Genomic DNA, 26,904 nt, shown 5'->3' with positions numbered 1-26,904 from the left:
CTGAGTTCTTCAGACACTGAAGAATGGGAAGAAATGACCTTGCAGCTAAAATCTGGATGGGACCTTGGAGGACATTTATCTTTGGCAAATCCCTCATTTTACAGAAGAGGAAACAGGTCCATAGAGATTAAGTGACTTGCCCAAACCAGAATTCAAACTATAGGCCACTGACACCAATTTCAACACTCTAAGGTCAGCATACTTGTGCACTTTGTAGCATCTTACAATTGGCACAGTTTTCATGTTCCTTTTCTGAAGTCATGGATAACTGAATAGATACAATAGGCTTTTGGTTCCAGTTTCTGCTGTGTCAGTGAATGAGTGATGGTAAGATTCTTTGTAGTTAATAATTAGTAAATGAAGGTCAATTCCATCCTGATTTATGAAAAGAAAGTTAATTTTCATGTATAAATGTCATTTTTTTGAGAGGAATTTCCTTAAGATTTGAATTTTAGAAAGCTTTTCTGTTTGATTTCTGTGAAGCTCAGCATCTCTGATGTGGATTATATCTGAAAACTAAGTATGCCCTACAGAAACCTGTTTGGCTTTAGTAATCCTGACTAGCAGCTGTGGGAGATTTGGGAGATTCAGCCCAAAATAGCACAGCCTTCTCTTAGACGCAAATTCTTTCTCTAGTGCTCAATTGTGATATGAAGGTTCTCAAAGGCTAGGCCAGTGAAGCATAAGGTCTGGCAAAGTTCTACCATGCTGGAAAGGCTTTGAGTGTAGTCTTGGCAACAGACACAATCTGCTTTCTGAGCACCGACCTAGCTAAGTATTGAGAGGTCCATCAGCAGTGGTCTGGCAATTTGATAAGGAATTCTTTGTCCATAACAATCCATCAAACAACAACAATAATAGCAAATATAAAACATCCCTTTATCCTATTCTTTCCCATGCTTCTTATGCTGAGGTGGTAGTCAAATGACAGAAAAGGAGGAAGAGAGTGCTAAGAATCTCTTGATTTTTAAACCTGTAAATGGTGATTTAGTCATTGTTTCTCAAATGTGAGGCCCTTGTCTGATGACCAGTGAGTGGACATATTACGGGAGGAATTGAATCTTACCAAACCTGACCTTTTCACCATAAACAAACAAACAAAAAAACGAAGTTGAAGATACAGAAAGGTGGCTGTCAGGTACACTTTGGAGGAGCAGAGAAAAGAAATGGCAGAGTCACTTTTATCATTTGACCAAAGGCAATAAAAATATTATTTCATGGTACATTTGGTCACTTTGTACTACAGTGTTCATAAAAGCATATCCAAAAAGTTACCATGAAAATAATTGCAGCTTGTATACCAACATCAGTTATATAGGATGAGGAGGTAGAATAAGTCTATGAAGCATGCAATAAGATCCTCCAAATTAAATGACATACACTGTGGCAATCAAGATAATATTTAATTGATAAAGGGAAATAATAATAATTAATAATAATAATAATAACTAATATATAGTACCTACTATGTGCCAGGCACTGTGTTAAGTGCCTTAAAAATATCTCATTATATCCACACAACAATCCTAACAGGTAGATACTATTATTATACCCACTTTGCAATTGAGGAAACTGTGGCAAACAGAAGTTAAGTAATTTATCCATGATCTCACAGTTAGTAAGTATTTGAGGCCACATTTAAACTCAGATCTTCCTGACTCCAGGCCCAATAGTCTATCCACTGTGCCATTTAGCACTTCAGTGCAAAGGTAGAAATAGGTAATGATATTAGATAAATGTATGGCAAAGCATGGGTCAGGGATAAGAAATGAAGAGAGGACAAAGACATGTAGAGTATACAGAAGCCTCAAATCATTATATCTTGAATATTTTCTTCAAAAGAGAATCAATAGACACTAGGCATGGTGAGCACCAAGTGATATAACAAAAAGTGAAATTGATTATATTTTAACAGGAAAATACTTGTTGATGTGGGAATCTACCTAGATCAGGTGTCTGACTTGTTGGAGTGAAGGTCAGAATGTCAGAATTAGCAAAAAGTTAGAAAAAAGAATAAAATTGAGAAAAAGATAGGAATGGGGATAAGGACTGGAACTGTGATTTCGTTGGCGTAGGGAACTTCTAGGTGAGGAAAATGCTTTTACCCTTGCAACATACAGTCTTAGAGAGTTGTCTAGAACCCTGAAGGGTTGTGACTCGCCCAAGATCACATGTTTGTCAGAGGGAAGACTTGAATCCAGATGTGGCATAAAATCATAATAGTTCTAAACTAACCAAATCTTTTAAGATAATGAAAAATGTATAATGGACAGTAAAAATGACATTAACACTGATTATTGTCTATAAAGAAATTTAACTGCTGTAAAACAACTGCAAAAAAAGCACAAAAAGTGCCTTAATTAGTGAACACTTGCCCTACTTAGCTGAAGGCAATGCAGGTTTTGAACATAAACTAGTTTGTAAAATCTTTTAAAGAAGGATGGTGGATGATTTTGATCAGTATCAACTCATAAAACAAAGAGAAACAGTGGGAAATGAAGCCAATTGAAAGTAAGAGTGGCAAGAGATCCGACTAAGCAAAGTAATTCCCAAAGGCATTTAAGGATAAAAATGGAATGGGAACAATAAACAGAAGAAAAATGGAAATGATCTATGAATAATTTATTCACTTATTTTAATTTTATATTGTTATCCTTTGTAGATCTTTTAAAAAATATTTCCTGCCTCCTCCCCTTTCTAGAGAATCATCCCTTATAACACAGGATAGAAAGAGAAAAAAAATTAGTTCAGTAATACCAAACAACACATTAATTGGATTTAACAGTATATGCTTTTATCTCCACCCTTAATCCCCTACCTCTTCAAAAAAGAGAACTATGTGCATCATCTCATCACTTCTTTGGGGACAAGTTTGATCACTATAATTATTTTGTTGTTCAGTTGTTTCAATCTTGTCCAACTCTTCGTGACCTCATTTGGGGTTTTCTTGGCAAAGATAATGGAATGGTTTGCCATTTCCTTCTCTGACTTGTTTTACAGATGAGGACACTGAGGCAAAAAGGGTTAAATGACTTGCTTACGGTCACACAGCTAGTAAGTGTTTGAGGTCACTTTTGAACTCAGGTCTTTCTGACTGTAGGCCTGTTGCTTTATCTATTCTGCCACCTAGGGGCCCTCACTCTAATTACATGAATACCATACAGTGTTAGGTTTTGTTGTTTTCTTATTTTCACTTTTATTGTTGTAGTTGCTCTGTATATTGTTTTAACAGTCTGCATACTTTATCCCACATCCACTCATCTGTGTCTTTTCATGCGTCTCTGGATTCCTCATAGTTATCATTTCTTTTAGTACAATAATTATGTTCCAGTATATTCATGAGCCAATTTGTTTAGCCATTCCTCAGTTGATAAGCATCTACAATTCTTTGCTACCACAGATTAGTCAATCAGTCAGTTACCACATTTATTAAGTGCCCATGTGCCCATTACTTGCTAAGTGCTGGGGATATTAAATAAAGTGAAAAACCATGATCTGTGCCCTTAAGGATGGTGTTCTGATGAGGGAGACAAGATGTAAATAACTAGGCACATATAAGATAAATATTTAGCTTATGAAAGGTAATCTCAGAAGGGCCAAGTCCATTTTGTGTATATGTGTGTGTGTGTGTGTTTGTGTGGTGGTGGTGGTAATAGAATATACTGAGAAAAACCTCCTGAAGAAGATGGGATTTCAGATGTGGAAGTGAAAGAGCAGTGCCACAGCATAGATACGGGAGGTGAAATGATCTGGGTTGTAGAGTGTGCAGAGGGGAGTAAAGAGTAAGATTGGAAAGGTAGGAAGCAGTTAGGTTATGGAGGGCTTGAAATGCTAAATAGAAGACTTTATATTTGATCCTGAAGGCCACAGGAAGCCACTGGACTTTATTGAGCAGGTATAATGACGTGGTCAAACCTGTGACTTAGGAAAATCACTTTGGCAGCTGAGGACGACAGATATAAGTGGGCAGAGACTTGAGAACAGGGAGACCCGTTGGAAAGCTTTTGCAGTAGTCCAGGAGATGGGATGAAGGCCTGGACTGAAGTGGTGGCTGTGTGAATGAAGAGAAGGGAAAATAGGAGAGATGTTGTCAAGTAGAAATGGCAGGGTTTGACAACCAGATTGAATGTGTAAGCTGAGGGCAAGTGAAAAGTAGCACTATGAATATTTTGGTGTATGTGGATTCTTTCTTTTTACTATTGTTAACCTACGTGGAGTATATGTCTAATAGTGTGATCTCTGGGTTAAAGAGTAGGGACATTTTAGTCACTTTTTTTAAAAGCACAATTCCAAATTGCTTTACAAACTTGGTCAACTAGTTTGCAGTTTTGCCAACAATGTGACTATTTTTTGGTAGTCCCTGCAATATTGATTTTGCCCGTCTTTTGTTATTCACAAATATTTTTCTAACAAATTTCTCACCATCAAGGTTAACAGAATTATCCCAGTTGGACTCTAACATAACAGTCTTTGGAGGTGGAAATGGCAGGAGAGACAGAAGAAGTAGCCAGATTGGACCAAGTGATACAGAGGTGATACATGCTGGAGGCAAAACAGTTGTGATAGTATTGAAGTATGTGTGAAGGAGGGACCATACCAAAATCATGGGAAAAAATTGGGGGCCTTACTAATAGTGTAAAGAAGTGACTGAGAAAACATCAATAACCGTTGATTTATAGGGGCAGTTAGGTGGCACAGTAGATAGAGCACTGGCCCTAGAGTGAGGAGGAACTGAGTTTAAATCTGACCTCAGATACTTTTTAGCTATGTGATCCTGGGCAAGTTAGTTAACCCTGATTACTGCTTCCCCTCACCTCTCAGACTTACATGCCTACTTTCTCATCTATATAAAATATTCCATTTCCTCAGTTTTATTTTGTGTGTGTGTGTGTGTGTGTGTGTGTGTGTATGCACACACACAATTTTAAATGTGTTTCTTGTAAACAACATATGGTAGAGTTTTGTATTCTTGTCCATTCTGTCACTCTTTTTCATTTTATTGGATTGTTTAATCTATTCACATTTAAAGTTATGAGTTCAGTTCATATTTTTCCTCCATTTGTCTCTAATATTGATTTCCTTTCAAGTTATGAGTTTCTCTCTATTCCTGCTATAAACACAGTAGTGTATTCCTTCAATTGCTTTACTTTAATTTGCTTTTTAAAGGTGGCCCTCACCTTATTCCCCTTACCCCTGATCTTTTCTTGTTTGTTACCCCTTTCCCTTTGGAGTTTTGCTTATTAGTCCTTACTCTCTTCCACTTTTATCTAGTTATATAATTCTTCACCACCACCACCACCCCTTTTTTCCTCTCAGGTAGAACAGTCTAGAGAGTGGGGGAATGCTTCAGCTGAAGTAGATGAAGAAGGAAAAGCTATCAATCTTCATATTCCTTAGTACATCTCCTCTGTGCCATGGTATGTGTATCCATCAAAAAGACCCCAATCTGAGAAACAAAAAGAGTATAGCCTATCTAGATAGTGGCATGAGAGGGGTGTGACAGAGAATGTTATGACTATGAAATATCACAAAAGAGCAGGTAAAAATTTGGGCTCTGATTCATCCCTCCCCAAAAAAGACTGCTTTGAGAGACCTAGGCATGTTGGTACTGAATTCCTGGGAATGAATATAGCACCAGATGAACATATCCAACCTCATTTATGTTTGACTATAATGGGAAAAGGGATTGGTGGAATGGCTACAACTTAGAAGCACATAGGAAGATTATAGAAGAATATGCCAAAGTTGATCTGGCTGAATGTACACTGAAAGCTCAGAAGCTAAAAGAGGAATTAGCCTCAGGAAAGTTAATGGAACAAGAGAATTCCCCAAAATCTCAGTGGGGAGAAAAAGAACCAAATTCTCAGATGGAAATAGACCAGCCAGTGAAGATGAGGATAAAGATAAGTATTTAGATGACATTGATATGCCTGGATAGAATTTTGACTCCAAAAGACAAAAGTCCAGAATCTCAGCATTCAAGAAGACATTGCTAAATACTTGTGAAATTTAGATAGTGATTCTTCCTACTACCATGCAAAGACAAGAGCTATGTTAATGTAGGAAATAATCCTGATGAAGTCATGCAGGAGACAATTTGTTTCTCTGCAATGGAGATATAATTTCAATGGCATAAACATAGTTGTTTGGTTGGGAGGCTTACGACAAAGGGTCTGAAGTACATCTCCAAGCAGATCCAACAAACTTGAGATGCTGTACAAATCATTGAAAGTCAAAAAAGATTTCAAAGCATCCTAGAGAAGTATGGAGGTCAAGAACACTTGGATCCACTTCCTTCTGTTACTGTTAGCTCAGACAGAAGATAGGAATATTCAAGACATGGAGCAATCATTAAAGGGCAAGAGCAGGCTATCCAATAGCTATTCAATATCCAATAGTATGTCAAGATCAGCAATCACACACATATCTGGGCTTCCTATTGGAAAGAAAGTTGATGGGTACAAGTGCTATTATTCCTTTGTCAAAATTTCTGACTATACTGGAGAAGCTGGGAAGGAAATTGCTAATGCAGATAAATATTTCTGATGATGCTGTGGGAGAAGAGCAAATGAGCAGACCAAAAAGTCTGATGGAGTTTCACCAAGTGAAACAGAAAGAGGAGAAAAAGAAGAAACACGAGAAGAGTAGTTCAGACAGTGACGGTAAATAAAAGAAGAAACATGAAAAACTGAGGTAATCATGAAGCTGGATGAGAGGAAAGGCCCTACAATAGCATGTATGAAGCCTGAAAGCCTAAAGAAGAGGAAATGGAGGCATCCAGGATGAAATGCTAGAGGCCAGATGATCCCATGGCCTCTTTCGTTGGACAACAACGACATGACTTGGAAGGAAATTGAGGACAACCTACTTGTATATATTCTTTTGAGTCTCTTGGTAAACAGAGATGAAAAAAATAATCATTTGTTTTTCTTACTGTCTTTAAAATAAATTTTTGGAATTCTTTTATTACTTAATGGCCTTCTAGTCTAGGGGAAAAAAGCAGGTAGGCAGTGTATGATGGAGGTGATTCATTCACTGCAAGCTGCTTTCAACAATTGACTTGGTGCCTTGTAGTGTTAGACACCAATATCATACTATTTATTTTTTAAAGCATAATATTCAATTTTATCTTCAATTCTTTTTTTTTGTTTGTTTTTCTTAGGCAATTGGGGTTAAGTAACTTGCCCAGGTTCACACAGCGAGTAAGTGTCAAGTGTTCAGTCTGAGGCGAGCTTTGAACTCAAGTCCTCCTGACTTCAGGGACGGTGCTGTATCCATTGCACCACCTAGCTGCCCCTTTATTTTCAATTCTTAATTCTCTGTTTCCTACTTCCTCCTGTTCCACCCATTGAGAAGGCAAGAAAAACCCATTACATATATATGTATATATGTAAATGTAAATGTATGTGTGTGTGTGTGTATATATATGTGTACACACACACACACACACACACACACACAGTCAAGCAAAAGAAATTTCTGCCATGTCCAAAAAAAAGGGTATGTATGAAGAAAATATGCTTCAACCTACACTAAGTCCATCAGTTCTTTCTCAAGGTGGATAGCATGTTTCATCATAAGTCCTTTGGAATTGTGGTTGGTCATTGTGTAGAGTATTATAGGATTTAGAACTGAAAGAGACCCAGAGATCATCTAGTTCAATGTCCCTCCCCTTTTACAGAGAGGGAGAATAAGGCTGAGAGAGGTCGTGACTTGCCCAAGATCACACAGCTAATAAACTGTAGAGCTAAAATTCAAACTTTGGTCTTCTGATTCCAAATCCAATGCTTTCCCCACTCTACTACTGCCTTTGCTGGGCCCAAGTGTCCTTTTCTAGGTCCCAAGCTTAAACCTTTAACAGATAAATTTTATTGATGCCTTTTTGTTTTTGCAACACAGCATTTCTAGGTAGAACCTCCCTCTACCCCAGCACTGAACCCTCCCTTGTAAAAGAAAAAAAGTTAAGCAACAATAGTAATAGATTGATCACATCTAATAGCAAATGAAATTTTCTGTCCTCATAGTCTCCAACTTGTCTGCTGAGAGAAAACATGTTTCATTATTAGTTCTCTGGAACCAAGATTTTTTCATCACAGTTGCTTAGAATTCAACTTCCTTTTATTTTTTTGAATTTACATGATTATAGTTACAGTGTCATATTATTTCCCTGGTCCTGTTTATTTCACTCAACATCAGTTCATACAAATCTTTCCATGTTTATCTAAATTCTTCATAGTTTCTTATGAAGTAATAATATTCCATTGCAATTATATATCATGGTTTGGTTAATCATTCCCAAATTGAAGGGCACCCACTTTCCTTTCAGTTCTTTGCTGGTGCAAAAAGTACTGCTAGGAATATTTGGATATATGAGACTTTTTCTTTCTCTCTTACTTGGGGTATGGGCCAAGCAGTGGGATCTGTGGGTCAAAAAATATGAACAGTTTAATAAGTCTCAAATCTTTTCCAGAATGGTTAGACCAATTCACAGTTCTACCAACAGTGTACCTAAGTAAGTCCACTAGTCTGTATTAGCATAAATAAATATGTATTGTGAAAAAACAAAACAAAACAAGACAGATTCGCCTATGGGAAGAGTGTAGCCAGGTTCTGTTCACAATGCCCCAAGCCCATTTCTTCACTGTTACCTCCACAGGACTTCTGCCTTCACCCCTATCTCTTTTTTTTTAGGAGAAGTTTCTTTAGAAAGAACTTCTTTAGAAAGAAGTTTCTCATTCATCTCTCTGCTGTCACACTGTTGAAGTTGCTATCCTTTGCTGCTGTATTTATTCACTCCTGCATTTCTGTTGTTTGAGGCATTTGAGACGCAAATAATCTCTACCTACTTAAATACTTCTTTTCCTTCAAAAGCCACCTCAGACCTTGTAAGGTCCAGAATTCCCCTGGCTGGGGAACTCTGTACCTCCCCTATAACTGTAGGGAGGATCTTGGTACCAAAGGAAGAGGCCACGGGGCTCCAGATTGATTATAGGAGCTTATTCAATCATTATGAATATTTACAAAACAGGAGCAATCTGGGGCAGCCACCAGACAATTCAATGGATCCCTGCAAAAGACCCCCCAAGATTCCCATGGTAATTATAGAAATCAGACATAGGGAGGAGGAGCCATAGGGTGCTTGATTGAGGATTGGTGGATATTTTGGGTTTCTGTTTAGTAAAGAGCTCATTTCCAAACTTGGGCATTAAGCCAGTGTTGATGGGTAAATGCCCAAACACACGATTGTGTACTGGTCATGTACTGGACATGAACTGGCCACTGTGTTCATGTTATGGCTTTCATCGGTCACACTATCTAAGTTATGATTTTTAACAAGTTGTCATGTCCAGGCTTCTACCTTTCACAGAGTTTGAGTTAATGACTTTTCACTTCTTACTATGTATTATGGCTTTCCCCTAATCAGGACCCCCAGTTGTCTCCTTCTCCTTAGAGTCTTTCTTGCTTCTGCCAACTAGAAGTGATTCTTTTCTCACTGAATCTCTAATACTTCTCTGACTGACCTCTCCCATGCATTTATTAAATTCTAACATATTATAGATGTTTTTATGCATGTGCTATCCTCTGGTTAGATTGTTAACTCCTTGAGGACAGTCTATTTTTTTTTCCATTTTTTGTCTCTAACTGCCCTGCACATAAATATTTAACAAATATTTTTCGAAATAAAAAAATTCAATAGTGACTAGAACAGAGGTTGAACTTTGGCAAAATAGTGGTAAATAATATTGTTAGGTAGTATAGGGGGCCTAATTATAAAACCTTGGAAACCAAGCAGTGTTTATAGGAAGGAAGTGCCTACTATATGCTTGGCACCATGCTAAGTACTTTGCAAATATTATATCATTTGATCTTCACAACAAGCCTCAGAGGTAGTTGCATCAATGCTGATGCAACTCAAGGTTGGTCCCATTCAAGCTGGTAAGTATAAGTGCTGCTTGGTATTTTTCTTGTGGCCCCCATGTCTCTGCGCCCATTATTTTCTAGTTTCTGTTTTTCCATTTAATCCTTGAATTTGGTTTGTAGATGGGAGTCATATTTTCTCACCCATTTGGTGAGAATTCTATTTAGGAAGTCCCAAACTTTTGGTTTTCCAGCAAGCTAGCATTGTGGAAACTTTAGATTCTCCAAGGGAATTGGAATTTGGATGGGATTCTCTACTGTGTGTGGGGTGGGGGTTCACTTGTTAGGAGTTGAGTGAAGTTTTATCTTGGAAGACAAGTAGGAACAACCAAATGTCTTGGGTTGTGTATTTTCCTGCGAGTGTCCCGAAAAGGGCAAGAAGTCAGATTGATTTTGGTTTGCTTTTCAGGTCAGGCTTTCTTATGCTGCCTTTGGTAAGAGTTTGGATTCTCTTCTTTTCTTAGATTAGAGGAAAGCTTGAGTAGTGTTTCACCGTGTGTTAGAGGGTGATTAGTCATATTTCTCATTTTAGTTGAGGGCATTGCAGCAAAAAGATGTCAAGTGACTTGTCCAGGGTCACACAACTGAGTCTGGATTTGAACTCCAGTATTCTTTTTTTTTTTTTTTTTTAGGCAATTGGGGTTAAGTGACTTGCCCAGGGTCACACAGCTAGTAAGTGTGTCAAGTGCTTGGTCTGAGGTCGGATTTGAACTCAGGTCCTCCTGACTTCAGGGCCGGTGCTCTATCCACTGCACCACCTAGCTGCCCCTGAACTCCAGTATTCTTGACTTCAGTCCCAGTGCTCTAGCCATTCCACTGGACCACCTGTCTTACTCCAGAAAGGCAGGAAATGTGTCCAATCTCTGTATCAGACTGAAGTGAAGGGTGCCAAAGAAATCCAAATTGAAAAATCAAAAACAGCTTAGGATAGCCATCTATAGGAGAGCAAATGAACTAGGTAGGGTTGATAGAGTATACTGTGGTCAGGCAGGGTTGTTGGACTTGTCCAATAGGGAACCATTATAGATCTTTAAGTAGGTGAGTAACATCAAAATTTTTTCAAAACATTTTAGAAAGGTTGATATAATTAATAATACGCAAGATGTATTGGAAGGGTTGGAGAGGAGGTGGTAGACCCTGGAATTAGAGAGATGAGTGAAGAGAGAAGGATCTTAGAGTGGTCTATGTGAAGGGACTGAAAGCTTATGCTATATGATGATATGAAAAAGGAGAAAAGACAGATTTAAGAGACATTTTAAAGTGTAACCCCTGTCCCAAAGCCCATTAGTGTGGGACTCTCCCCTTATTGATGGAGATGAATGCCCTGCCCTGTGTGAGAAGCTAGTTGGTGAGAGGTGAGAGAGCTTCAATTCTCTGTCAGTTCCCCTTTGGGACTCTTCAGGGCCAGTCCCCTTCAGGCACTCATCAATCTGAGTCTTCTTTGGCACTCTTCCATTGGGTTGCTGCGGGGCATCTGACTTCCAACTTTGAGAGACAAGATGGAAGAGGCCAATCCCACATGAGGTTGTTGAAGGAAAAGATTCTGGGAAGGCATGAGTGGAACTGGCAAGTCTCCATCATGTCTCTATCTCCAACTTGCCATGCAATGGACTGTGGGACATTTCCCTTTGGTTGAGGACCCTCTCTCCTAGTTGAGCTGAGTTATCTTACTCCCAATGGGAGAATTTTATCATTCTGTATTGTCTTGTCTATATTCTCCTATGTATACATCTTCTCATTTCTGTTTTGCTATGATTTAGGTAGATGGATTTCTTTGCTATGCATTATGGATGTTAATCGTGAAACTTGTATTATTTGGCAGGAAAGTAGACAAGTCTTAGATTTAGAACTTGCAGTCCTTCCCCCCCAAAATGAGTAATCAGAAATTAGCTTGAACCCAATCATATCCCTTAGATGAACAATATTTAAAGGGCAGATAGTAATACATCCAGCCTGTTAGCCCTCTCTCTGAGAAGAGCAGAGTGGCCTATAGCCCCACCTTCCTGCTTCCCCTCCTGTCAGGAATAAAAATCTCTTTTGGAGAAGGGTGGGGGGAGATAAGGCTAGAGATATCTATTCTGCCTCTTTTTGAGCCACATAATGACAGCCCTTGACACAAGTGGGTCTTTTTCTACTACAAAAGGAAGAAACTTGATGGGATTTTTCATTTACTCAATGTGGGGAATAAAGAAGAGGGACAAGTGAAAGATGAATCCATGTATACCTTTCCTCAATCATCTCTTTCTTCTCATTTCCAGCTTCCAGATTAACTTTTACTATAAATCATGTTCCTCATCTCAACTTATCTTTCCTAAAAGAATGTAAAGCTTTTTGTGGGAACAAACTGACTATAGATATAGCTATTTTCTTTAATTCCAGGTTGAGTGAGTTTGGATATTCTGTTTTTTAAACAGTAGTAATAGCTAATATTTATATAGCACTTTACATATTTTATCTCATTTGATTCTTATAATAACTCTGTGAGGAAGGTGCCATTATTATAATTATACAAATACCAAAATTGTGATTGAGAGGTTAAGTGATTTGTCCAGGGTCACACAGCTGCCAAGTGTCTGGGGCAGGATTTGTACTTAGGTCTTCCTGACTCCAGGTCCAGCACTGTAACCACTCTACTATTTAGTTATACTAGAGGCTGGGTGATAATTGCAGGGCCATGTATCAGATTCCTTACATGGAGTGGGATGTTGAAGAGCATCATTGCTAAAATCTCTTTCAATTCTGAAAAAAATTGTGAAATTGATTTCAAAGATGGATTGTGTTCATAGTTACAAGAATAAGTGGGGGACCTAGTGGTCCATAGAGAGGAGCTTTGATTTCAAGTAGCCGTTGCTTTACTTTCGTTTTTGGATTTGACAGACTTCTTCATCTTTTGAAAAAGATGCTGGATATTGAATTAACTATATGATACAAAATAAATATGTACATTAAAAAAATCAACAAAAACAAAAAATAAACTCTTACGTGTTCAGATCATTATTTTTATAAAGATACTTTTTCCATAGCTGTATTCAATGACTACTTGCTATTGCCTTTAAAATTTTTAGTCTTCACTTTATAGGTGATATAGCAAAATGTAGCAAGTCCTCAAAGAGTTGGAAGTACCAGATAATCTTACTTGTCTCCTGAGGAACCTGTTTGTAGGCCAAGAAGCAACAGTTAGAACCAAACATGAAACTGACAGGTTTAAGATTGGAAAAGGAGTATGACAAGGATGTATATTTTCACCTTATTTGTTTAACATAGGGTATGTCAGGTGAAAGGCCAGGATGGATGAATCAAAAGCTGGAATCGAGGTTGCTGGGAAGAAATATCAACAATCTCAGATATGCAGACAATACCCCTCTGATGGCACAAAGTGACGAAGAATTAAGAAGCCTCTTGATGAGGGTGAAAGAAGAAAGTGTAAAAGCTAGCTTGAAGCTTAACATGAAAAAAATTGCCAACAACTAAGATCTTGGCAACTGGTCCCATCACTTCCTGGCAAACAGGGGGAAAAGAAATGGAAGCAATGTCAGATTTTATATTCTTGGGCTTCAAGGTCACTGCAGACAGTGACTGTAGCCATGAAATTAAAGGATGCTTGCTTCTTGGAAGGAAAGGTATGGCAAATCTGGACAGTGTATTAAAAAGCAGAGGCATCATCTTGTTGACAGAAGTTCATTCAATCAAAGTTATGGTTTTTTCGGTAGCATTGTGTGGCTGTGAGAATTGGACTGTAAGGGAAACTGAGTGTTGTAGAAGTGCTGCTTCCAAATTGAATTGGAGAAAACTTTTGAGAGACCTTTGGACAGTAAGGAGATCAACAGTCAATACTTAAAGAAATTAATCCAGGCTATTCACTGGAAGGTCAAATACTGGAGTGGAAGCTTAAATACTTTGGCCATATAATGAGAAAACAGGACTCATTTGAAAAGACCCTGATGCTGGGAAAGATTGAAGGCAAAAGGAAAAGGGGACAGTAGAGAATGAGATGGATGAATAGTGTCATGGAAACAGCAAACATGAATTTGGACAGACTTTGAGAGATAGCGGAGGATAGAAGGGCCTGGCATGCTGTGGTCCATGGGATCATGAAGAATTGGACTTGACTGGATTTTTTTGGTAATACACAGAAATGCTGATGATTTATGTGGATTTATTTTACATTCTGCAACTTTTCTGAAGTTGTTAATTGTTTCAACTAGTTTTTTTATTTGATGCTATAGAGTTCTCTAAATATGCTATCATATCATTTACAAAAAGTGATCATTTTGTTTCCTCTTTGCCTATGCTTATTCTCTCAATTTCATTTTCTTCTCATTACTATAGCTACCATTTCTAGCACTAGATTTAATAGCAATGGTGATAATGGACCTATTAGACTGTGAGCTTCTGGAGAGCAGGTATTATACCTTCCCTCTTATTGTATCACCAGTGTTCAGTGCAGTGCTTAGGTGCTTAATAAATATTTATAGATTGATTCTCATTACAGTTAATACTGGCTTTTCATTTTAGATAGCTGCTGCTTATCATATTAAAGAAAGATCCATTTATTCCTATGCTTTCTAAGTTTTTAACACTAATGGGTGTTGTAGCTTATCAAAAGCTTTTTTTGCATCTATTGATGTAACCATGAATTTTTTTTGTTCTTGTTATTAATTTGGTCTGTTATATTTATAGTTTTTATGATATTTAACCAGGCTTGCTTTTATGATATAAATCTAATTTGATCATACTGTATAATGTTGGTGATAGGCCACTGTAGTTTCTTTGCTAATATTGTATTGAAAAATTTTGCATTGATATTCATTAGAGATATTGGTCTATAGTTTTCTTTCTCTGTTTTAAATCTCCCAGGTGTAGGTGTCAGTACCAAATTTGTGTTGTAGAAGGATATTAATAGGATCCTTTCTTTTCCTATACTTTCAAATAGTTAATATAATATTAGAATTAGTTATTCTTTAAATATTTGATATGATTTGCTTGTAAATCCATCCTATCTTTGCTTTTTTTTTCTTTTAGGAATTCATTTATGACATGTTCAATTTCTTTTTTCTAAGACTGTGTTATATTTCTATGTCTTGTTCTGTTAATCTGGGCATTTTATTTTATTGTTTTTGCAATTATTCATCCATTTCATTTAGATTGTCAGTTTTATTGACATATAATTGGGTGAAATAGTTCCTAATAACTTTTTAATGTCCTCTTCATTGGCTATGAATTCACCTTATTCATTTTTGATAATGGTAATTTGGTTTTCTACTTAAATCATTAGCTAATGTTTTACTTATTAATTCAAAAGGTTTTTTCTTTGAATTTCATTACTCTATTCTTTGGTTTTTTAGGAGTTCTATTTTGACTTTTAGTTGGATGTTTTTAATTTATTGGTTTACCAGTTTTTTTTTTAAAGTTGCATGACCAATTTCTTGATCCTCTCTTTCTCTCTTCTATTGATGAAAGTGTTTAGAGATATAAATTTTCCCCTAAGGACTACTTTGGCTGTATCTCAAAAATTTGGTATGTTGTTTCATTGTTATTGTCTTTAATAAATTATTGATTGTTCCTATGATTTGTTCTTTGACCTAATCATTCTTTAATATTCTATTATTTAGTCTTCAATTAATTTTTAATCATTTTATCAATGGCTCTTCATTGAATATAATTTTTATTGCATTGTAATTCACAAAATGGTTGTGTCCTGGTGGTATGTTGTAATGTGTTGGATATCTCTACTTTTCTGCATTTGTTTGTGAGATTTTTATGTCCCAGTACAGTCAGTTTTTGTGATGGTACTGTAGCTGAGAAATATTCCATTCCATTTCTATTACATTCTAATAATCTACAGAGATTTATCTAATTTTATTAAAGTTCAATTTAGGTCCTTCACTTATTTTTTGTTTTGATTTATCTCTGAGATGGAAGTAATTTGAGGTCCCCCACTATTATAGTTTTACTTTTTATTTTTACCTGTAATTCATTTAATTTTCTTTCATGCTATACCATTTGGTGCATATATGTTTGATGTTGATATTCTTTCATTGTCTACTGTGCCTTTCAGCAAAATGTAGTTTCCCTGTTTATCTCTTTTAATTAAGTCTATTTTTGCTGTTGCTTTGAGATTATGATTTCTACTTTTGCCTTTTTTTTTTTACTTCAGCTGAAGCATAATGGATTTTGTTCACTTCCTTATTTTAACTGTGAGCATCTTTCAGTTTTAAGTATATTTTTTGGAAACAACATATTGCTGGATTTTGCCTTCTAATGTACTTTGCTATCCTCTTTCATTTTATGAGTGAGTTCATCCCATTCACATTCAATTATGATTGTCAATTGTGTATATACCTTTTCTGTTACACTTTTCCTTCTCTTTATTTCCTATTCCCTCTTTATAAAGAAGAGATTGTTGAGAGAGGAATGAGCTCAGCATTAGTGCTCTAGGTTTAATGTAATCTGTTTCTGTTCCCCTGATCCTCTTCTGTATTCTCACCCAGGGCCCAATAAAAAGTTCTTCTCCTTTATTTCTTTTCTTTTAAGTTTCTCTTCAAAATCTACCCTCTTCAGTTAGAACTTATTTTGCTTAAGATTAATCCCTCCCTTTTTTCTCTCTTCCCCCTGACTTAATAGTATTTTATTTTTTCCAATTACATGTAAAGATAGTTTTCAACATTTATTTTTTATAAGATTTTTAGTTCCAATTTTTTTCCCTCCTTCCTCTCCCACCTCCCCAAGATAGCAAGCAATCTGATATAAGTTATCCATGTACAATCATGTTAAAAATATTTCCACATGAGTTATATTGTGAAGGAAGAATCAGAACAAAAGGGAAAAACCACAAGAAAGGGAAAAAAACCCCAAATGTGAAAATAATATGCTTTGATCTCCATTCAGACTCTATAGTTCCTTCTCTGGATATGGATAGCATTTTGCATTATGAGTCTTTTGGAATTAACTTGGATCATTGTATTGCTGCGAAGAGCTAAGTCTATCATAGCTGATCATCACACAGTATTACTGTTACTATGTACAATGTTATCCTGGTTCTGCTCACTTCACTAAGCATCAGTTCATATGAGACTTTCCAGGTTTTTCTGAAATCATCCTGCTCATCATTTCTTATAGCACAATAGTATTCCATTACATTCATATATTGCAATTTGTTCAACTATTCCCCAGTTGATGGCCATCCCCTCAATTTCCAATTCTTTGTCATCACAAAAAGAGCTGCTATAAATGTTTTTGTACATGTAGGTCCTTTTCTCTTTTTTATGATCTCTTTGGGATACAGACCTAGTAGTGGTATTGCTGGATCAAAGGGTACGCACAGTTAAATTGCCCTTTGGGCATAGTTCCAAATTGCTCCCCAGGATGGTTGGATCAGTTCACAACTCCACCAGCAATGCAGTAGTATTCTGATTTTCCCATATTGTGTCCAACATTTATCATTTTCCTTTTCTGTCATATTAGCCAATCTGATAAGTGTGAGGTGGTTCCTTGGAGTTGTTTTGATTTGCATTTCTTTACTCAATAATGATTTATAGCATTTTTTCATGTGAGTAAAGATAGCTTTAATTTTTTCACCTGAAAACTGCCTGTTCATATCCTTTGACCATTTATCAATTGGGGAATGACTCTATTATTATGACTTTGACTCAGTTCTCTGTATATTTGAGAAATGAGGCCTTTACCAGAAACACTGCCTGTAAAAATTGTTTTCTACCTTTCTGTTTTCCTTCTAATCTTGGTTACATTGGTTTTGTTTGTGCAAAACCTTTTTAATTTAATGTATTCAAAATTATTCATTTTGAATTTCTTTATGTTTTATCTCTTATTTGGTGACAAATTCTTCCCTTCTCCATGGATCTGACCGGTAAACTATTCTTTGCTTATAATATCCTAATTTGCTTATAATATTACCCTTTATGTCTAAATCATGTACCCATTTTCACCTTATCTTGGGTATATGGTGTGAGATGCATAGTTTGTGTGTGCATAGTTTCTGTAATACTATTTTCTGTGAATGGTTTCTGCCATACTATTTTTCAGTATTCCCAGAAGTTTTTGTCAAATAGTGAGTTCTTATCCCAGAAGTTTATCAAACAGTAGATAACTGTAGTCATTGACTACTGTGTCTTGTGTACCTAACCTATTCCACTGATCTACCACTTTATTTCTTAGCCAATACCAAACAGTTTTGATGATTGCCACTTTATAATATAGTTTTAGATCTGGTATAGCAAGGCCACCTTCCTTTACATTTTTTTCATTAATTCCCTTGATATTCTTTACCTTTTGTTCTTCCAGATGAATTTTTGTTACTTACTTTTTCTAGCTCGATAAAATAATTTTTTGGTAGTTTGATTGGTTTGGCAATTTAGGCAGGATTGTCATTTTTATTATATTAATTTGGCCTACCTATGAGCAATTACTATTTTCCCAATTGTTTAGATCTGACTTTATTTGTATGAAAGGTGTTTTATAATTATGTTCATATAGTTCCTGGGTTTGTCTTGGCAGGTAGTCTCCCAAATATTTTATATTGCCTATGGTTATATTGACCCCTTCTTTAATCCATCTTGTCCTTCCCTTCCCTATCTCCCCTTTCCCCTTTTCCCTGATTTAGGGAAATGTATTTTTGCCCAGTTTCATTTGTGTGTGAGCATGTGTGCATGTATTCTTCCATCATTTGATTAGTTTAGAGAATGAGGTTCAAGTGTCACCTGCTCCCTCTACCCCTTCTTCCCTGATTCTATAGATGTCTACTTGTGTACCTCTGTGAGATAGTTTTCTGTCCCACCTATCCCTGCCCCAGCTTGTGTATTCCTTTTCCCCTCCCTTTTCGTTCTTATTTTAGATGATTGAAAAATAATAGAACCACTCCCAAGTCTTCTGTCTAATTTGATTCTGACTATGACTACTGATGATGAGTGAGTTATGAGATGATACTTATATCATTTCCCCATGTTGGAATGTAAACTGTTTATCTTTGTTTAGTCCTTTATGATTGTTCATTCAATTTTACCTTTTTATCATTATCTCGTTCTTATGTTTATATTTTAAAGTTTCTGTGCAGCTCTAGTCTTTTCATCAGGAATGCTTGGAAGTCTGTCTTATTAAAAATGCATTTTTTCCTTTGTGGGATTACTGTTTCTCTGAATATAATTCTTAATTGTAAGTTTATATTTTTTGGCTTCTGTAATATAATATTCCAAGTTCTCTTCTTCTTTACAGGGGTGGCTGACAAATCTTGATCCTGACTGTGGTTCCTGGATACTTGAATTTTTTCTTTCTGACTGCTTACAGTTTTTTTTTTCCTTTGACCTGGAAGCTCTGGGTTTGGGCTATAATATTACTGAGAGTTTTCATTTTGGGGTTTATTTTAGGAGGTAACTGGTGGATTCTTTCTATTTCCACTTATTCTGGTCCTAAGGGATCTGGGAAATTTTAATATTTATTGAAATATGATGCCTAAACTTTTTTTTGGTCATGATTTTCATGTAGTTCAATAATTATTAAATTTTTTCTTTTTTTTCCAGTTCAGTTGTTTTTGTTTTATCTTCCTTTTTTTCCTATTTTTTTTCCCAGTCTTTTGACTGTTTGAATATTTCTTGTTGCCATATGGAGTCATTGGCTTCTATTTGGTCCATTCTAATTTTCTCCAGAGTCCACAGACCCCTCTATTTCTCTATGCTGACCTGGTCTAGAAATATGACTCACTGTGATTTTTTTTTCTTAAATGTTTGGGTCATCCTTCTGTCTTTGTGGAGGGATTATATTGGATTATATTGGCTGTACTCCTTGTTCCTCTGTCATCTTGACTTTACCTCATTCCCTTGGCAGTTTTCCTTTTTCAATTATTTATTTATCCATTCATTCATCCATTTATTTTTTCGAGGCAATTGGGATTAAGTGACTTGCCCAGGGCCACACAGCTAGTAAGTGTCAAGTGTCTGGTCTGAGACAAGATTTAAACTCAGGTCCTCTTGACTTCAGGGCCCATCTTCAGTTCACTGAACCACCTAGCTGCCAGCCTCTCCTTAGCAGTTTTTAATGAGTAGTTTACTGTTTTCACTACTTGATTCAGAGTAACAATACTGCTTGCATGTTGTCCTTCAGTTCAGGGAAGGTATTTGTATAATTATGGAAATAATAATAATAGCTAGCATTTGCATAGTGCTTGAAGATTTGCAAATGGATTTACAAATGTTATCTAATATCTTCACAATTCTGGCAGTTAGGTACTATTATTATACTTCTTTTATAAATGAGAAAACTGAAGCAATCAGGGATTAAGTGACTTGCTCTGAGTCACAGAACTAGTAAGTATTAGATTTAAAGTCAGATTGTCCTAAATCCAGGTACAGCATCCTATCCACATAGCTCTCCAAAATAGAATCAAAGAGTTTCTTCCTTCCTTCCTTTCTTCCTTTCTTCTTCCTAAAGTTTGTAATATTACAATTATATTAACTATCAAAAGATCAAGGCTTGGGAAAATTTTTGTTTTTGCTTTATGTTATAGGTAGATACTTATCTTAATTCTTCTTCTTTTTTTTTTTTTTTGGCTAGGCAAGGGGGTTAAGTGACTTGCCCAGGGTCACCCAGCTAGTAAGCTGGTGGCACAGTGGCTAGAGTGCTGGGCCTGGAGTTAGGACAATCTGACTTTAAATCAGGCCTCAGACACTTACTAGCTGTGTGATCCTGGACTAGTCACTTACCTTGTTCTGTCTCAGTTTCCTCATCTGTAAAATGGGGATAATAATAGCATTCACCTCCTATGGTTGTTGTGAGGATCAAATGTGATAATATCTGTAAAGCACTTAGCGCAGTGCCTGGTACATAGCAGACACTATATAAATCCTTATTCCCTTCCCTCTTCCCTGTTAATTACTTAGATTCACTTAACCAAACTTTGAGGTTGTGCTTTCCCTCTGATATTTGTTATACTGGTTCAGTCCAGACTAACCTTTCCCATCCCTCTGTCTTATACCTGTCTATATTCTCCCTACTGTTTCACCCACTTCCATTTCATGGCCCTTTGTTTCTATCCACATCTATTTCCCTCTCTTCTCTCCTCTCACTTCTCAGCCCTTTGCAATCAGGCTTCCAACTTTATCACTCAACTGAATCTGCTCTCGCCGAAATGGCCAATGATCTCTTTTTTTTAAACATAGATTTTTATTCCTTTCTTTTATTTTTGCATTGCCTCAGTTTCCTTCTATATATCCTTTCCCCTTCCCTTCCCAGAAAATCATCCCTTAGAACAAAAGTTTTTTTTAAGAGGAAGAGAATAAAAAATTCAACAAAACTGACCGCAGTTAAAGAAAAAGCTGACATATGCAATATTTCATATCTATGATCCCTGACCTTTGCAAAGGAGTGGGGAGAAGTGTCTTGTATCTCCTTTTTTGGGGGGGGAGGGGGGTAAGCTTATATTTTATAATTTCACAGCTTTCAGTTACATTGTTTTGTGGTGGTTGTTCTTTCCATTTACATAGGTGTAGTTATTTTATATATTGTATTCCCTTTTCTGCTTACTTTATTTTGCATCAGTTCATATAAGTCTTTCTGTGCTTCTCTATATTCATTATGTTAGTTGTTTCTTTTAAAACAGTAATAATCCATTTTGTTCATGTACCATAATTTTTTATCTAGTCCCCAATTGATAGTCACTTATTTTGTTTCTAGTTCTTTGTATCACAAAAAAATACAGCTATAAATATTTAATTGTATGTGGAGTCTTTATTCCAGTGATCTCTTAATTGACAAATCTGGTGACCTCTCTTCAATACTCATCATTCTTGATTTCTCTGTAGCATTTGACACTGTTAACCCCATTCTCCCCCTGAATACTCTGTCATATTCGGGTTTTCATGGTATAGTTCTCTCTTGGCTTTCTTCCTACCTATCTGGTTACTCATTCTTAGTCTCTTTTGCTATATCATCATTCATATCAAGCCTCCTAATTATGTACTCCAAAGATCCATCCCAAGCTCTCTCTTTTTTAATCACTTTATGCTCTTTCTCAGTGATCTCATTAACTTCCATGGGTTTACTTACTATCTCATGCATATGACTACTCAATCTATATATCCAACTCTAGTCTCTCTCCTGACATCAGTTTGTGCATCTCCACCAACCTATTGGATATGTCAAACTGGATGTCCCTTAAGTGCGTCAAACTCAACATGTCCAAAAAATGAATTCATTTTTATGTTTCCCCTCAAAACCACCCCTCTTCTGAACTTCTCTATTTCTGTTGAGGGCACTACCACCCTTCCCATCAAGCAGATTCACAAACTCAGTGTCATTCTTGATGTCTTCACTCTCTGTCATCCCATATCTAATCAGAAGTGACATCTTGCCATTTCTATACAACATCTCTCATATTTGTTCTTTCTCTCTTCTCAGTTATGACTCAAGTTCAGGTTCTCATCACCTTTTGCCTAGACTATTTGCAATAGCCTCCTAATGGATCTATCTGACTTAACCTTCTCTCTTCTCTAATCCTTCCTTCTGATAGCTGCCGAAGTGATTTCCCAGAAATGTAAACTTGATGTCACTTCCTTGCTCAATAAATCTTGATGGCTCCCTATTGCCTCTAGGATCAAATATAAAGACCTCTCTTTGTGATTCCCATCTACCTTTCCAATCTTATTATACACTACTCCTGTTCTCATACTCCACGATCTAGTCAAACTGACCTGCTTGCTCATCTTCACACGTGATACTGTGTCCTCTCTCTGTGCCTTTACACTGATTGTTTCCCATGCCTGGAATGTACTCCCACTTTACTTTTGCCTCTTAGAATAATTTGTTTCCTTCAAAATTCTGCTCAAGCACCACCATCTAGCTATGTGAAGCCTTTCATGTTATAAAAGGTATCTTGGGTGGCAGTTCAAATAGTTCTGATGCTTAATTAGATTAACTCTAGATCTGGAGGGGACCCCAGAGACCAGCTAGTCAACCTCCTCATTTTACTGATGATTCTAAGACTAAGAAATTGAAATGACATAGGCAATAAGTGTAAGAGGCAGGATTTGAATCCATATCCTTTGACTCTATAGCCAGTGCTCATTCTACTATGTTACCCTGCCTCTCTCTTCTTTATGCCGTATTTTGCTCCTCTATAAAATTGGGATAGGACCTCATTTTGTCTCCATTAAAGTGCTCAGATTCTTATAGCCAAGGGCTCAGATTTTTATAATCTAGCCAATAGCTCACAAATGTTCAGATTCTGTAAGAGTCTGACCAATATGGCAGATCTTTAATAAACTATGTCTTTGGCTGAAAAAAAAAATAAAATGAGAATAGGACTTGCCCACCCACTTAACAGATTTGTTCTAAGAATCATCAGGGTATTGACAGTAGGTTTAATTCTATTCTTGCTATCAGTTAGTCATGTGAACTTGGGAAAAGAATTTAATTCAATTCATTAAAAACATTTATTAAAATCCTACTATGTGCCAGGCACTATGCTAAGATCTGGGGAAGCAAAAAGAGGCAAAAAATCCTCCTATCTTCAAAGAGCTTATAATTTAATGGGAGCGACATGTGAATAAATTTATACAAAGTAAGTTACAGATGGGACAGCTGGGTGGCACAGTGGACTGAACCCTGGGCTTGGAATCAGGAAGACTCATTTTCATGAGTTCATATCTGGCCTTGGACACTTACTAGCTATGTGACCCTGAGCAAGTCATTTAATCCTGTTTGCCTCAGTTCTTCATCTGTAAAATGAACTGGAGAAGGAAATGGCAAACCACTCCAGTGTCTTTGCCAAGAAAACCCCGAAATAGTGTCACAAAGAGTCAGACGTGACTGAAATGACTGAATAACAACAGCAAGCTATATACTGGATAAATAAATAAAATCCTACCCTTAGGAGGTGGGATTTTAATTGGGACTTAAAGGAAGCCGGGAGGGAGGTCAGTAGTCAGAGTGGAGGAGGGAGAGAATTAGCATTTTTTTTCTTTGTTGGCAAGGCAGTTGGGGTTAAGTGACTTGCCCAGAGTCACACAGCTAGTAAGTGTTATGTGTCTGAGGCTGGATTTGAACTCAGGTCCTCCTGACTCCAGGGTCAGTGCTCTATCCACTGCACTACCTAGCTGCCCTGAGTATTAACTTCTTTGGGACATGGATACCTCATTTGTAAAAGAAGGTTGGACAAGATGAGCACTAAGGTCCCTTCCACTCAAAAATTCATTGAGATAAATAATATGAAAGTATTAGTGTACTAGTGCCAAGTAGAATATAACTTTCTTGATGGCAGGAACTATTTCATTTTTGCTTTTATGTGTCTATGCAGCTAGATACACACTTAGCACTTAGTAGGTGCTTAATAAATGTTTGTTAAATTGAAATTTAATTGTGACCTATTATGAGGATTTTTACTTTTTTTATTCCCAGGCTTCTCTGTATTAGCTGATCTATTAGAATGTCTTTATTATTTATTATCTAATGACTTAATTAAAATATATGCTTCAGTTTTTTTTAACTACATGGAAATTGTTCTTACTCTTTCTCCCATTTTTTAAACGTATTGGCTTTCCCAAATGGATAATTGTTGCAGAAATACTTGATTTGTTTATTTCCTTTGTTGTATTTTTCATATAAATGATAGCATCATGTTATCCTATTGTAACTACATAGTCATTGTTACTCTTGTATGTATTATAGTCCACTTACTTGAAAGTGAAAAAAAAAGTATAAAAAAACCCCAATGATACTGTTGCAATTTCTTCCTCACATCACAGAAATAGTAATCCATGTAGGAAACCTGGCACACTACAAGAGGATTACAAATTATTTTTCCATTCTGGATTGGAAGCCTTAAAGCCCGGGATACGATGGCATTCAGTTAAAGCTGTCTTGGACAGATTCAGCTTAGACAGCTTAGACAGATCTTGGTGCATAAACTACAGGGAGTCTCCCATCTGAATAGTTAATTTTCTTGTAGAATCAGAGTTAGGGATTACTCTGATTAAAATAAAACATGTACGTTTGGCACAAGAACACACAGGACAGTTAAATATCAAAGAAACCCTGGAGACGAGCATTCGGGCCTTGCAGCTGCTTCCTCTCCAGCTAGTCTTGGTCAGGCTCTCATTTTTCTGCTGCCTCTCCTCCCTCTATCCCTTTCTTCTATTCTACAGTTTTAATTGTAATGAAAGGAATTGCTTAAAACTAGCTTAACATCATTGTAATTTTTAAAGATGAATTAATTTATATTTTTTGCTCTTGTCTGTACCACAAATATTTTATATTTACTGGCAGCACAATATTCTAAAAATGCCTTAGTTTTTTACCTGACTTGTTTACTTTGGACCAAGTTGTTTCAAAACAAATAGGAGATTTGGACACAGATTAAAGAGCATAAGCTTTGCATTTTTTTATTTTTTAAGGGCCAGAGACATTATTCCTTTTCTTTAAGATTATATGCCAATGAAGCATTTTAATGTAGCTGAGAAAAGGAAGTGAACGCAAGGAGTTCACATGCCTAAGTAACAGATGAGATGGGACTGAGCCACTTTTAGTGACATGAGTGCATGCTCCGGCTGCTTGTTAAAGGGAATGAGCAACCAGAGACTCCTGATTAGATCCTCGTTTCCATGGTCCCCAGATGGAAAATGTGAGGGCACTTGTGCCAGTGATAACTGGGCAACCAAGTAAGGAAGAGCTACCTACTCAGTGGGCTTAAAAGGAGAGGCCAAAGTCTTTTCCTCTCTTTGCTTCTTGTTGAGCATGTTGCTTGGAACTCAGCCAACTTTCCTTTGGACTGTCAATGGGGGGGACTTCCCCACTTCTTCTCCCACCAATAGTTATTGTGGATGCATGCACATGACAACAAGTACATCTGATGTCTAGGTGAGCTGAATCTCAAGTTCCTGGCTGCTGTTTCTGTTTTGTGTTTCTTCCCCTATGCACAGGTGAGGAAATAGCAATTCTGAGATGGATGTTTTAAACCTTTGTGGATGCTTATGTGAGTTTTAAGAGGTCCAGAGTCATTAAATCAAGTGCTAGTTGCCTGAAGGATGTGCTCCCTGCAACTCGACACTTCTTGGAGGAGATGACCACCAACAGGAGGATTAGCCAGCATGGCTGACTGGAAAGAAGGTTAGGCGTCTTTGAGTGAGTTGTTTGCACAGTATAGATCTGAGGTGAAGGTGAAGTACCTGTTCAGCATTCCCATGAAGTATTTCATATTTTAATTATCAGTGTCCAAGAAGAATATTCAATAGCATTTAAAGGTTATCATTTTATGTTTTATGTATTTTTATACTTATGAGTCTTTAACATTTGAAGCATTTTGTGGTGGAGAAAATAGCTGTCCTATACTTGATATTGTACTGTGCACAATAACTCTTCTAGAGGGACCTTTTTAGTTCTTTTTGGAAAGACCTTATATATGAGCCACACTTAAACTTTATTTAAGAGATTTTCCCTCTGGCTCTAACTCAGGGAGGGGGCATAAGGAGTGAGAGATTATAAGACAAGACTGATCCCTTTCTTTGGCATCTCCTAAGATTGAACCTTGTCTACCTCTGCCAATAGCTAGTACTCCTTCTCTCTCACCTTCTTGGGCTGCTACTGACACCTATAGGGTAAAATGAATACTCCTTATCACGTGAAGCCTGTCATGTAGATACCTCTACAATCTGGCTCTTATCTGCCTTTCTTGTCTTATTGCTTCACAAATTCTACATTTCAGCCATAGTGTACTACTGATTGAACAGTTCCCTAGTCTCAATTTAGCTTCTCCTGCATCTGTTTATTTGTATAGCCTCTCCCTTATGTCTGGAATGCATTCCATCATCTTTGCCTTTTAATATTCTTTTCCATCAAGGTTTAGCTCCTCAACGACATCCTCCTAGTTCTCTCCCTCCTGAAATCTTCGTGGAGCCCTTTGTCTGGACCTCTCCTTTTGCTCCTATCACATTCTACTGTGTGTATGTCATGCCCTCCCCCCTACCCTCAGTAGACTCTAAGCTC

The 26,904-nt window shown here is 36.8% G+C and overlaps 2 pseudogenes; one reads left to right on the top strand and one right to left on the bottom strand.

Annotated features, from left to right (window-relative positions):
- Window positions 1-317: 317 nt before the first annotated feature.
- LOC114031210 lies at window positions 318-6,857 on the top strand (annotated as a pseudogene).
- A 124-nt stretch (window positions 6,858-6,981) lies between these two features.
- LOC114031203 overlaps window positions 6,982-26,904 on the bottom strand; it is a 133,019-nt pseudogene continuing 113,096 nt past the window's right edge.

The sequence above is a fragment of the Vombatus ursinus genome, unplaced genomic scaffold (assembly GCF_900497805.2).
Source record: "Vombatus ursinus unplaced genomic scaffold, bare-nosed wombat genome assembly UNPS02005286.1, whole genome shotgun sequence".
NCBI lineage: Eukaryota > Metazoa > Chordata > Mammalia > Diprotodontia > Vombatidae > Vombatus > Vombatus ursinus.
Note: the sequence above shows the minus strand (reverse complement) of the source record. Positions and strands in the feature narration are given on the sequence as shown.